Genomic DNA, 12,843 nt, shown 5'->3' on the forward strand with positions numbered 1-12,843 from the left:
GAAATATTTCCTTCCGACGAAGCCATTATAGAGACAATGTCTCTCGAAGAACCCCGTGGTCAGATCACCACCATCGCTCTTCATTTCTCCCTTCCCATCCGGAAATGACCGTATGTCTCGAGCGGTTTGCTTCGTGTGTCCCATCCCCGCCTCTCCAAACACCCATTCAGCTTTATCAAGTGTCTTCAGATGGCAATATGGGAAATATCACGCAAACCCAACCGATCGACATCTCTGTCAAACTAGGGATTGTCGAGCACATCCATATCGGAGTCACTTGCACTCCTGAGGAAGTTCAACTCTATACTGCTTTATTTCGCGAATTTCATGATGTCTTCGCATGGTCCTATGAGGAAATGCCTGGCATCAATCCTAGTATAGTGGTGCACGAAATACCTACATACCCCGGTGCTAAGCCTATTCGTCAGCGCTTACGCCCTGTGCACCCCCGAAAGGCTACAGCCATCAAGGCCGAAGTCGAAAAACTTCTTAAAGCTGGTTTCATTTACCCCATTCCCCTTACGGATTGGGTGTCTAATATAGTCCCTGTGAATAAAAAGCAGGGTACTATCCGGGTCTGTGTTGACTATCGTGATATCAATCATGCCTGTCCGAAGGATAACTTCCCTACGCCCTTCATCGATCAGCTTATTGACGAGTGCGCAGGAAGTGAAATTTACTCGTTTATGGACGGCTTCTCTGGCTATAACCAGATCAACATTGCACCCACGGATCAGCATAAGACAGCTTTTATTTGTCCTTGGGGCACCTTCGCCTATAAGAAGCTTCCTTTCGGTCTAAAGAATGCCGGTGCTACATTTCAATGCGCAATGTCTTATGCCTTTCACGACATTCGTCACATTGTACAACCTTATCTGGATGACCTCCCAGCTCATTCAGCTAAGCGTTAGGACCACCCCTCTCATCTTCGAGAGAATTTTCTCCGCTGTCGGCACTATCGCATTAGGCTGAATCCCCATAAGTGTGTCTTCTGCGTAGAATCAGCCTGACTGCTCGGGTTCATCGTCTCCCGAGAAGGCATCCGTCTGGATCCCCTCAAATTTGAGGCCATTTTGAATCTTCCTCCACCTGCCTCTTTGCAGCAATTGCAGAGCTTGCAGGGCAAAGCGAATTTTCTTAGACGATTCATTCCGAATTATGCCGAGGTGGCTAAGGGTTTCACACGGTTATTAAAGCGAGACACACCCTTTCGTTGGGACGCCATCGCCCAGGAATCTTTCGAGCGACTCAAGGACCTCCTTGTCTTGGCCCCACTCTTACGACCTCCGAACTACCACCGTGATTATACTCTCTATCTAGCTGCCGCTGACACCACCATTGGCATGGTTCTCATGCAGGATGATGATGATGGCAACGAACACGTTATCTATTACCTTAGTCGCAATCTCTTGGATACGGAAACTCGCTACGCTTATGTCGAGAAGTTGGCATTGGCAGTTGTCTGCGCCGTCCAACGATTCCGGCACTATATCCTGTTGCGCACTACGACCGTGATTTCCGACTGCAACCCCATGACCTACATCTTGTCACGTCAGCTGCTGGGGGGCAAGTACTCGAAATGGATTGTCATCCTACAAGAGTTTGACTTGGAATTTACTGCTGCCAAGTCTAAGAAATCTCTGGTCTTTGCAGAATTGCTCTGTTCTTTGCCATCCCCTTCTGTACCATCTCGTTCGGAAGAGCATATCCCGGATGAAACGTTGTTTCTAATCAGCACCCTCGACCCTTGGTATGGGGACATCATAGTGTATTTGCAGACGTCTTCCTTCCATCCCAATGTATCAAAAGACGCCCGACGGAGGATTCGTCACCAATCACAACCCTATCGCATTATTGGCGATACCCTGTACCGCCTCGGCGTTGATTCTATTCTCCGTCGATGCTTGACTCTCGAGGAGGCTAAGCAGGTATTGAATGACTACCACTCCGGTGCTTGTGGCGGCCATATGTCCGGATATGCCACCGCCCAGAAAATCCTCCGTGCTAGTTATTTGTGGCCATCTATCTTCAAGGATTGCATCCTTGCCATCCGTACATGTCATGAATTTCAGGTCTACCACCGGAAAATGCGTGCACCTCCTGCACCACTGCACCCTGTTGTTACCGTAGGTCCATTTTCCAAATGGGGCATCGATTATACGTCTTGTAACCCTCGTTCAGCCTGGGGGCATGGGTATATCATCGTTGCCATGGATTACTTCACCAAATAGGCCGAAGCGATGCCTACATTGAATGAAGACGGTTACACAGCGACGCAGTTCTTGTTTAATCATGTCATTACTCGGTTCAGAGTCCCCGAGGCTATCGTCATGGATCACGAAAAACATTTCCGTAATCACATGATGATGGAACTAACGACCCAGCTAGGCTTGCGTCAAGATAGCTTGACGCCGTATTACCCTCAATCCAACGGCCAAGTTGAAGCTGTGAACAAAGTTTTGATCACAATGCTCCAACGTACCGTGAATACGCACAAGTCTAACTGGCATCTGATGTTGTTCCCCGCCTTGTGGGCTTACCAGACCTCTGTGAAGGACGCCACCGGTTTTACTCCTTTTCAGCTTGTTTATGGACTGGAGGCCACCCTTCCTGTTGAGTGTGAGATCCCTTCGTTAAAGTTAGCTGTCGAGTTGCTTCCCAACACCACTCCGGTGGAGGAACGACTTCTTTATTTAGAACGGCTAGACGAGACTCGTCGCTTAGCCTCTCTAGCTATTGAAGCGCAGAAGAAGAGGGTTAAGGCTCACTTCGACAATACCATTCAACCTCGTTCCTTTGTTGAGGGAGATCTAGTACTGCTCTATGATCAAGCTAAAGATAAGCTGGGGGCAGGTAAACTCGAATCCATGCGGCTAGGCCCCTATATCATGAAGAGAGTTTTGCAAAAGGGGGCATATGAGCTGATCGATTACGAAGGAAATCCTCTCGACAAGCCCCGAAACGGGCTATATTTGAAAAACTATTATGCATGATTTCGTGCACCTAGATTGTACATACATGTGTTCTTAGCAAGTGTGTTATGTGTGCATGATTTCTTGTTTTGCTTTGGTGTGAAGGCGTGTTTGCCTCTTATTTTGTTTTCTGCTTCTTGTGCAGATGTCTAGTACACCTTATGTTGGCTTCGTCGATGGCGCCTGCCGTAGTACTTGAAATTTGTCTTCTGCGGCGTGGGCAATCTACGATCCTCACGGCGAGTTGCTAGATCTTCAAGGCGTGTGCTTGGGCCGTACCACCAACAATGTTGCCGAATATAGTGCTGTAATTGAATTACTAGCCGAAGCAGTCGATCTCGGCATTCGTGCATTGGTGGTAAACCTGGACTCTCAACTTGTCGTCCATCAACTCAACGGGCGATATTCCGTCAGAGACCAACGCATTCTAAGGTTGTATTTACGTGTGAGATTGTTAGAAAGGAATTTTGATTACATCACATATCAACACATTCCGAGACGATTAAATACGTTAACTGATGCATTGGCAAACCATGTGTTGGATAGACATTTGCGTAATAGATAAACATCATACAATAAGAGATAGAAAACATAATAAGACCATAGAATAAACATGTGTAAATAATTTCTTTTCCAAGCATAGTTTGCATGTGTGCCTGCATATGTGCTTTTAAGCTTGCATAAAAATTAAAATACATGGGTCGTGTGTTGTGCAACTGATACATTAGATCACATTTGTATTAGACATTTGCATAGCATATAAAAACATCATCATATGTGAAACGATCCATCCAAAAACAACATATATATATATATATCGCGGCGCACCAAGGCGCTCAAAAAATAAGTGTATATGTCCAAAAAAGTAAAGCCGGTGTCCTCAGTACATATGAGACATATGTCTCTCAAAACATCAATGGAAACAAGACCTAGATGACTACTGAGCTGGGTTATGCTCTCTATAGCATACAGCTGCCCATGCCACCCGCCTCAAAAGGCGGTGCATCCTGGGTTCCACCCCCACTGTGTGGATCTAAGAAGCTATGGGGACCTCCTCGACCCCCTGGTAATCTGGCACCCCCACCAGTAAACCCTCGAGGTTGCGAGCTATAGTCTCCGTCGTGTCAACTCCTGGAGGAGCCAGGGCCAGGACTCCAGCACCTTGCCCCTCTCTCCGTGCCTCTGGGGCTAGACCAATGGGTCTCACGGGTCCCACATCTGCACACCGTGACATTTATCAAGACATGTACATGAAAAATCAAAAACATTAAAAAATATTAAAAAGAGATCAAGTGTCATACCTCCATCATCCCAATGCTCTCCCGCAGGTAGTGGCATGTCGGGATTGTTGCGGAAGTCCATACCGGCATATGGCCAGTCCTCTACGAAAATGATCTGCCGATCCAGCCACTCTCGAAAATACACTCCCCAAGCTACTGGGCGGCCGCCACCTCCGTGCGGCATGACACGGGCCCATCGGCTGGCCCTCGTCTCCCGGGGACCTCTGGGTGGATCCACGGCCATGTTCTGCAGCTGTAGGGCCGGCACCCGCTCCAGCATGAGCGGAAGTAAGAGCGACCCGTAAGCAAACTACTTCAACTCTCCGCGTCGACAGTTGCTCAATGGCCTCTTCATGCTGGTCGTCACCGCTGCTGCCCAGTTAAAAATGGTGGGCTGTAAGCACTCAAGAGCCAGTAGTATATGGGTCTTTGAGGCCTCATGATTGGCCAAAGAGCCCGCTGCCCATGTCATCATAAAGAGTATGGTGCGAAGAACCATGTCATCCACCGTCGGAATACCAACTTTCCCGCTCCGTGTTTTAACAACCCGTGGGCACACTCGAGCCATGAGCTGGTCAAGGGTCTCACCGCTGGGCCGTTGCCCTTCCAGGATGGGCATCTGGCCCCGGCATGACAATCCAGTCAAAAAATAAATATCCATGGAATCAAACTCAATGTCCCAGCCACGGATTGTGAATTTTTCATCAACTAGGTTCCAAGCTCTGATTAAGAGCTCGAGGAGATCTGGTTGCGCCCTCAGGCGCGGAGTGAGGAAGAATTTTAAGAACCCGCATGCCCGCATTGCATTTCGGCATTCCGCAATGGCATAAGCGGCTATATCCTCGTCATCATGAGCTCTCTCTTGCCAAATGAAGGCCATTATGTCCTGCAAGACCATGAAAAAACATTAGAGCGCTAATCGTTGGAGTTTGTACGTTCATTTTCTTAAAAACAAATTTTTACGGCGTCAGCGCGGCTGTTTTTAAAATAGTCGCGCTGATCATGGCGCCCCGTTGTTTTTTCCTTGGGTCAGGGCGGAAGCACACGTCTTTTCCGCGCTGACCCGAGAGGTGGTGTGTGTAAATTCAAATCGATCAACGTGGACCCGAGCGGGAAATCTGCGCTGACCGAGAGCGCATCAACGCTCAAACAATTTGCCCAAAAGGCCACTTCCCACCGTGGAATTGCTCTCAAAAAGACTCAAATTAAAGCGCAGGGGGAGGAGAACCTACCTGGAACAAGCTGCCGGATGAATGGTGTCTGCACGGGCTGGAAATTGCTCCGTCAACCTTGCAGCTCCACAACGTTCTTCTCAACTCAAAATGGTAACAATGGTAAAAAATGACTTTTACCCCCCTATTTATGGTAAAAAATTCATAATTAGCTATAGTTTCTTATCAATGTGGGTTTTTGTCATATTTTTACCATGGATTTAGCACTAATGTTGCTATATTATGCTTTTATGCATGTTTTACTATGTTTTTAAGCATGTCGAACAGGTTTATGCGGGTGGTGTTCTTGTGCAGGTTCTAGTAACTGACGTGGTCATAACGATTCTATGTACACTTGGTCCCAACAAATGTCGCCTTTAAGCTCTTTTCCGACATAAACCAAGAAAAGATGGCTGAGATTCCTTTCGGCTCATTAAAAGGAACGGAAGTCGGTCACTTTTAAAGCTCTTTTTTCGACCGTTTAACTTAAAAAGATTGCCGGTGTTTGTCGTTTCGCACTCGTTATTGGCTCTAAAACGACGTGCTTCCGACTGCTTTTTTACTTTTTCGGGTCGAAGTCACTATTCACGAAAAGTACTCCTCGATCATACTGGTCGGGCGGTTCTTTCGAGCATTGTTTTATACTTTTTCGGGCTCGAGAGACACAACTTTACGAAAAAGGACCCCCCTGGAGTTTCCTTTTCCGCTCTCTTTTCAGACTCTCTAAACAGGAAAAGACGCCGAGTTCTTCCTTTGTTAGGCTCGTTAAAACTTAATGACATCGGACATCGTAGAAATAACGCCTTTCCAAGCATATGCTATCCCCGTCAAGCTTGTCATCCAAAAATAACCGGGGTACCTACCAGAAATGGTGGGGAAAATGAAACTGTAATAATGGTCGTGTCGGCAGTATGTCGCTCTTGAACATGGCACTCGTCTGCATTCGTGTCTGGGTGGGGATTTCTCATCTTGTTTTACACTAGCCTCCGTGGGTTTGGGTTATCCTATTTGACCTCTCATCTGCTCATTGCCATTGTCACCATGACCTCTGCTCATTTGACGTCAGATACTGCAAAATCCGCTGTTGTGCCGCCGATATGTTCAAGAGAAGTTGGCCTCTGCAAGATTACCACCCCCCTCTGATGTCTCACACAAAATATTTTATCCTTCTCTGTCTCATGTCGATGATGTGGGAAACATCATGGCCCACCTTCGATCAAGGTTACTTCCTGTCGACTTCAGCTCATTATCCAGGAAAGTGACCTAGAGACTCCCTTCAGGTGCCTTAGAGCCTGCATGCCTCAATGGCAGGTTCTTCGTGTTCGACGTGAGGTTTTCATCATTGGCCTCCGATCGAATGATTCTGCGGGTGTTCGACACCAGCTCATTGATTCACACGCCGCAGATTGTACCTATAAGTACCTTGAGGACCATTGTCATTATTGGTGGTACCTCTCGCGTCTGTTAACAGTTTTCATCATTGACTGGTAATCAGACGATGTTCATGCATGTTCGACTTCAGCTCATGTATTCACATGCTTGGAATTGTACTTTTTTCGGGTTGGGATGGAGCGCAAGACCCTGGTTTTTGTCTGTTATGAACCAGGCTGCAATTTTGTGGATTGTTATTACATGACTCATTGATGGATGGTTGCGCCCATACCTGAGTCTTTGGGATGGTTGCGACCATACCCTCTTATCATCATGGTCTCTTCAGCTGGGTGGCTGCGTCCATACCACAGAGCTTCTTCGTATGTCTTTTGGATGGCTGCGCCCATGCCTAGACTACATGTAATCGAGATATCAGTTGTACATTCATGCAGGTCCTTCCTGGTGGTGTTCTAGTTCAACAGTTTTGTAAAGCATTTCACCCCTCCCACTCTCTCGGGCTTCATGCTTTAGGGGGCATATGTTACGCAGTAAATTGTCACTGTCTCCTTGTCAGTCTCCCTACTGTGTCATGAAATCAAATACACCATGCGCATGCTCTCTGAACTGGCCAAATGACCCACTTTGCCAAAGTTTATTTCATCAGCGCGACTGTTATTTAAATAACCGCGCTGACTGGCGGATGATAATGTAACTGATGCGCTGCCAGCGCGGAAGCACACAGGTTTTCCCCGCTGGTTGAATTTCATGAGCAAGCGCATCCTATGAAAGTATTGAGTCGCGCTGACACAGCCTTCTCCGTTATTATGATGCGTTGTCAGCGCAACAGTTCAGTTATATACCCGTGCTAATCCAGTTTGGGTGAATTTGTTCCAACAGCCAGCCTTCCAGATGCTTCCAGACTTGGTTGTTGGCCTTGTGAGTATCGCCCTCCCTTCTATGGCATGTTTGTTCGTCATTTGAAACCACCTTCCTTGAAGATAAGCTCATCCTCCCACCATTCATGGAGACTCCTTCTCCTATTTAAACCTCCACCATTGCCATGAGCAGCTAATTTGGATAGTGTGGAATTCATAGTGCTTAGACTGCTGCTGCTAGTAGGTAGTTGGTGTGACAAGTGTGGTTTCGCTAGAGGAAGCTTAAGGAAGCTTGTGAGTATTGCTTGTGAGAGAGCTTTGTTTTGGGAGAATCTACCTCCAAGGGTGAATGCTTAAGAGACTTGCTGACTGGACCCTCTAGAGAAGGACTCAGCATCAGAACTTTGGTTGTACCTTTCTCTGTTATTGATTAATAATAGATGACTATTGTTATGGTTCCATTCTCATTTGTCTTTGTAATGGTTAATGTGAATTACATCCTTTCTGACTGATGTATAATTGCTTTTATTAGATTTCACGCTTGTGTTTGTCTTTCTCTTCATGTGTGCAGGTATCCATTCACGGAGATCGTGGAGGATCGTGACCGGCCAGAGCGAAGGAGCGAGAGCGGCATCTCTTCATCAAACAATAGCGTTGGAATCCAAGTAGGTGTTTATTGCCTCTCTTTTATTTGCAATTAGGAACTTGCACAGTAGCATTGATTGATTGTTGCTAGACCCATTCTGGGCTAGTAGGTATCGCCTCTATCCGTAGAGGGGATTTACCTCTCCAACACAACCTACGATGAAAGTGATAGTTACTAGGCTTTACGATGTCGGAATACCTCTCTAGCCTAGACTTCTAAATGTTGTGTGTTAGGTTCCAAAGCATTTTTATGCTCATTGAGGTTTATTTTACAGTTGATCTTTCCTAAGAAGTTTTCCTTTAAGGTTCACCGTGTGATGTAGATATACAATTCCTAAATATGCAATCTAATATGATAAACAATCATTTACTTTCTTTTTGCAATGAAAATCCTAGCTACTAAGGAAAGAGAAATGAAATTCTTTCAACATAGAGCAGAGAGCACACACTAGATGCTCTTTTCCTAAGTCAACTTCAGCATGCAATCTTAATGCAAATGCACATGCATGTATTTCTATTCAGTTTCCTTAATGTGAGAATGACAAAAAGAAAAGGAAGTATAGATTTGAACTATTCTCTTTCAAAGCGACAGTACTAACAATTTTCTTTTCAAAAAAAGTAAGGTCAAGACGACACTTTGCGATTTTGAATTTAAACTGCTTTCGACACTTGAAATACTAATGATTCAAATCAAATACAATGACAAAAATGTAATCGACTATCTAAAAGAGGAATTCTTTGTGACACTCTTTTTCTTGATTGAAAACGACACTTGTGACACTTTCAAATCAAAAGATGACATTTCGATTCAGCTACTATTTGCAAAGGAGAACTGTTAATGATGAAAAATACATTAAAAAACATTCAAAATTCCTTTTTATGGAGGCTAAATAATGCAAAAGAAGGTGACGCAGTTTCTTCTATTGATTATGCAAGTCATTAAGTTGATCAAGTTACAAAGTAAGAGCCAGCATCTGAGCTAGTTCCAGCATCCCCGCTACGATAGCCAGTAGCAGATCCGATAGACAGCGAAACCACTGAATAAAGCTGAAGACAATGAAGAAGAAACCAAAATCTGGAGGAAGAAACAGTCTTAGTCAATCATCGCACCTATAACACAAGGAAACAGGGATGCATCTCACCTGCAACACACGGGAGGTGTGATGCATCCAGGTTGCCAGGAAGATACAGTGTGATGGTCCAGGGACGAGAGTGTGCTTGCTTTTCACTCACAGTTTGCAGCTAAGTTTAGGGATTTAGGCTGAGCTAATGATTATCAGTGAACACAAAGTATAGGGGCTGATCTAATGAGGTTATTTGAGCTACCACCAGGGCACTTAGGATTTTTACAAGCTAGATGTTCAGTTCATAAACCAACCCAAATATTGACTAAAGCAGCGTTGATCTACTTTGTAGTTGCATAGCGAAAGCAGTTTGAAGGCTAGCTGGCTTAACTTAAAGCTCCATCTGTGGTTTATAAAGCAAACAACAGTAATAAAAAAAAACAAACTATTCTCTCACCAACGGAGTCGTCATTTTGTTATCGAGAAAATTAGTGTCCATTCAGAGCTGCTAGTCCCACTAAGATGGGTAGCTCTCTTAGAAACAAACAAGCTAAAGTCACTTGTGTTTTCCTTTATGAGAGATAGATGAGAGAGAAGTAGAGAGTACCAACCTCAGTCTTTCGCTAGTCTCCTTGCTTGTTTCCTCTCTCCTTTGATAGAGCTTTCGCCACTCCTTTCTCACTTATCCCACTTCAAATAACACCTGTAGAGTCAAGGCAACAAAATACTGTCAAAGCATAGAGATCTATAACCATAAATAATGTAGGATCAGATGTACATTAACCATATAAATGCATACACAAACAAGATTCAGAGATATACAAGTATATGGAGGAAAATTCAGATATCTTTGTTGATAGAAGTAGTAGAAGAGAGGATTACAACCAGGTTGTTTGATCTAGCATCATCCTCCCAGCATGAAAGCCCTCTTCACCTCATACAAAGCAAGATCACCCAACAATGTCTTCAAAGAGAAACCAATAACACTTCCTTGCAAATTACAAAATTCCATCCCCCTGGATCTCTTGGATGAGGGATCCAATATAGATGTTTACAAGAGAGTGAATCAGCTTCTGGGATTTTGATTAGTGTCATTTCACTGATAGTTCTAGGTTCCACTTGGATATTTCAGATCTCTTACTCATCCTTAGGCAAATTCAGAGAGGTAGGTGTCATATGAGCAGTTTCTAGAAGATTCTCTAGGTTTCCACCGAGCAAACTACTTCTGCCATTTGTCTGTTCTCGCTCATCACACCCTACAGAAGGGCTTTCCAGTATGCATCGCACCACCTGTGTGTAATAGGTGAGATGCATCACACCCTATGCATGGAGCAGTCTGTATGGTCCTGTTTTGACCAGTTCTCAGTAGTTTTTCATGGATAACTTCTGGGAGATGATGTAATCAGCTGACCTTGTTCCTTTAGGGTATGAAACAACACTTTTAGGGGTTTAGAAGCCCTTAGTTTATGGAAATATTTGATTGGGGTTGCAGTGCCCAAATATGTCTACACTAGATGTGTTGGTACATGTAGGATGGAATATGATACAGGGTGGTACGACAGTAGGCAGTGGTATCTAGGGGTGCACAAGGATATGCTAAAGAGTCCAATCTTATGTAGAGGGATGCAAATTGATGCATACATACCCAATTTTAGAACCTAGCATCCAGTGTTGTATAGAGATATGCAGTGATGGGTAGTGGCCTGCAGAGGAACATGGATATGTGTTGTTGTTTGATGTAGCATGCTGGTTTGAATTGAGCGACTCACCTCACATCGAGTACACATGGGGAGAGACAAATATAGTGACATAGGTAGGATACGAGACTATATAGGATGGTACAACAGTAGCAAGGGGTATTCAGTGGTGTATAGTGATATGTTACAGGGTACAACGTGTTGGGTAGCAGAGGCCCCGCATAACGGTTTTAGGGCTCAAAGCCCACAATTTTGGGTAAAAGTATGGTAAAAACTCTGTGAAGTGCGCGAAGCACGAATTGTAATGAGTCAAGTCAAAGGGCTGTCTGCCCGAAAGTAATGTAAGAAAATAGAAAGTGAGTCAGCCTACCCATGGTCCACGGACCATGGGAAAGTATAAATAGAGCAAGGCTATACGAGTAGAAGGGAGTTCTTTTTTTGGATCTTAATGTTATGGGTTTATGAAGGCAATATTCTCTCTGCGTCTGTAAGTCCTAGTCAAGGGTGTGGGTAGATAGGTAGATGCTTTGTAGTTGTGTGTGCAGAGACCTGGTAGAGTCCGCAACTATGTGCATGGATCCTTGCAGCTGAGTGTGCAGGGCGGATCTGGTTGTACTGGAAAGAGGATCAATAAGGATAAGAATTTCTGAATCATTGTGTGTTTTATCGCACATCTATCTATTGCTTATGTTCTGATTTTTTTCATATTTATAATTACACGTGCTAGCGATTACTGCTAAATGTTTACTTAAAGACCTTAAGAAGTAGATCAGATCTATAATAAATTCAACATTAAGAAAGCACATGTGTGCGTATCTATGCGGAAGCCCAATAGCAGTACAAAGTGGTGCGAGGCCGCAAAATGGTTTGCGACCCCTCCAAACCACATCAAGACATCCCAAGGGTACAGAAACCTGGTTCCAACACCCTCCCGTGCTACCTCAGGTGAGACCTCAGTTCGCGCTCTGTGGACTATTGCCGAAAGGGCCGGTAGCTGTGGGATTTGTTTGGCTAATAACTCTTCTGAACCTGGGTCAGGCCCCAACAAGCCAAAAAATGGTTCTGTTGCCAGGACCAGGATCTACCTAAGGGATTTCCAATGTCTAAACACTAGAACCCTACGAAGAAAGAACTTGAAGATTGGTTAGATTAGAAGCTTCATGAGTTTCTGGTGCAAGAAAATAGAAATCTTTGGATATATGAGGAGAGGTGGCTGGATCGCTACATATACATAGAGATCCATGAGATCTTCTTCGCATCCTTCTCAACAGAACTATATGAGTGGATCGCGAGACTAGCTGACAGTCAGGGAAGGTGCCAACTAGATTGGCCCATCGTGTGGACTCCAAAGTTGGTGCGTAGACTGGAAGCATCTGACAATAAAATCCTCACAGGTAGTAGATCACTAGTTGGATCGAATAATAGGAGGGTTTTATCACCGAATTCATGATTGAAACAACTGTGAGTTACAACGAAGTAGAAAGGCGCTTTCTCCAAGGAGCGTAGGGTAAGTACATCAAATCATTGAATACTTGGATTAAAATGTTGTTATGTGAGAAATAGGTTATGCACATCCATTGATGTCTGGGGTAACACGGAGCGGAAGAGGCTACCGAGGGACTGAAGGATTAGAGAACAGTCCTTTGATTTCCATTTTGTGAGAAAGCGAGGAGGAGCTTGCAGGGTTCTCTCTGAGAAGCGCAGTCCGATTGATAAAGAAGCGCATTC

Source organism: Pinus tabuliformis, chromosome 1_2 (assembly GCF_031772625.1).
Source record: "Pinus tabuliformis cultivar Carrire ecotype Pingquan chromosome 1_2, CPIR1, whole genome shotgun sequence".
NCBI classification, from domain to species: Eukaryota; Viridiplantae; Streptophyta; class Pinopsida; order Pinales; family Pinaceae; genus Pinus; species Pinus tabuliformis.